Source organism: Cyclopterus lumpus, chromosome 20 (genome assembly GCF_009769545.1).
Source record: "Cyclopterus lumpus isolate fCycLum1 chromosome 20, fCycLum1.pri, whole genome shotgun sequence".
Classification (NCBI taxonomy): domain Eukaryota; kingdom Metazoa; phylum Chordata; class Actinopteri; order Perciformes; family Cyclopteridae; genus Cyclopterus; species Cyclopterus lumpus.
The window spans coordinates 1,847,350-1,848,875 of record NC_046985.1 but is presented as its reverse complement, the minus strand read 5'-3'; the positions used below and the strand labels follow the sequence as shown (position 1 = coordinate 1,848,875).

The following is a 1,526-nucleotide window of genomic DNA, read 5'->3' as shown; positions in this document are numbered from 1 at the left end:
ACCAGATACTTTTACTCGTTCCTATCAAATATCTACTTTGGCTTTCATAATTTCATAGGAATTAAATGCAAAAAGCCTTTTAACCAGCATTTGCTAGTTAAAATAATGCATGGTTCCATCTTGTCAGGTAATTAGCCACACCTGCCTTCAACTGCTCTCACCTGTGTCCAGTTAATCAACGAAGTAAGATGGCTGAGCTTAAAAGTAGCTCCAGTGTGTCTTCCATCATTTTCTGTCTTCAGTCTGGTTCAGTCGTGTTGTTTGGTAGGAGCTGACAGAAGTGGCATAGTTTGCTGTTTCACTGGCCTGTGACTGTGGCTGAAGCCATGGGGTTTCTCTTGAGGTATGTTATAGATGTTATTCTGTTTACATCGTTCCACTCACTAGTAAAACACAATAACTCTGGGATGTTTTGTTTAGATGGTTTCTGTTGTCCTTGCTAGCTGTTGGAAGGCATCAAGCGAGTGGTAAGTTTAGTCAAGTTATGAAGCTACTGACTTGGTTGTGTTCATGCACTAACATGTCTGCTCTACAGGTTCTGGATCTGCTGAGAAGCATGAAGATAATGAAGTGCCAGTTGCAGTCTATCGACCATATTCAAGTGGCTTTAAAACTGGAGACGGGTCTTCATTGAGCACTAACCTTCTTGGTGGTGGTTCAACCTCAAAGGCAAAAGGCTACAACACACAACTAATTGCGGGTTACCAGTCTGAAGCTAAATCTCAGCAACCACATGATCAATCTGTGCCAGAAAACCAATATTCATCAAATGATCCTCAACAGCCACAGGTAGCAGAGTCTTGGTACCAGCGGCAGGTGCCCCAGGTTCCTCAAACGGCTAGAGATCCTCTCCAGCAGCCTCCGCAGACTAGCTATCTTCCCCAGCGGCTTGTGAAGGTTCCCCAGCGTGCCAGCCATCTTCCCCAGCAGCTTGCCATGGTTCCTCAGCGTGCCAGCCATCTTCCCCAGCAGCTTGCCATGGTTCCTCAGCGTGCCAGCCATCTTCCCCAGCGGCTTGCAAAGGTTCCCCAGCCTGCCAGCCATCTTCCCCAGCGTGCCAGCCATCTTCCCCAGCGGCTTGCGAAGGTTCCCCAGCGTGCCAGCCATCTTCCCCAGCGGCTTGCGAAGGTTCCCCAGCGTGCCAGCCATCTTCCCCAGCGGCTTGCGAAGGTTCCCCAGCGTGCCAGCCATCTTCCCCAGCAGCTTGTGAAGGTTCCCCAGCGTGCCAGCCATCTTCCCCAGCAGCTTGCGAAGGTTCCCCAGCGTGCCAGCCATCTTCCCCAGCAGCTTGCGAAGGTTCCCCAGCGTGCCAGCCATCTTCCCCAGCAGCTTGCGAAGGTTCCCCAGGGTGCCAGCCGTCTTCCCCAGCGTGCAAGCATTTTTACCCAGCGGGCTCCCCAGAAAACCAGCCATCTTCCCCAGTTGAAGGTGCTGCAGCCTTCGCCGACTATATCCCTGCATGCCAGCCATCTTCCCCAGACGACCAGCCATCTTCCCAAACAGAAGCTGCTGCAGCCTTCGTCGCC

General features: G+C 51.8%; 1 long non-coding RNA gene across 1 annotated transcript; it reads left to right on the top strand.

Moving 5' to 3' along the window:
- The first annotated feature begins 232 nt into the window (after window positions 1-232).
- Window positions 233-929, top strand: LOC117749531. The gene is made up of 3 exons (XR_004611720.1): window positions 233-343; window positions 421-467; window positions 536-929. It is a non-coding gene; the product is annotated as an uncharacterized LOC117749531 (long non-coding RNA).
- The last annotated feature ends 597 nt before the right edge of the window (window positions 930-1,526 follow it).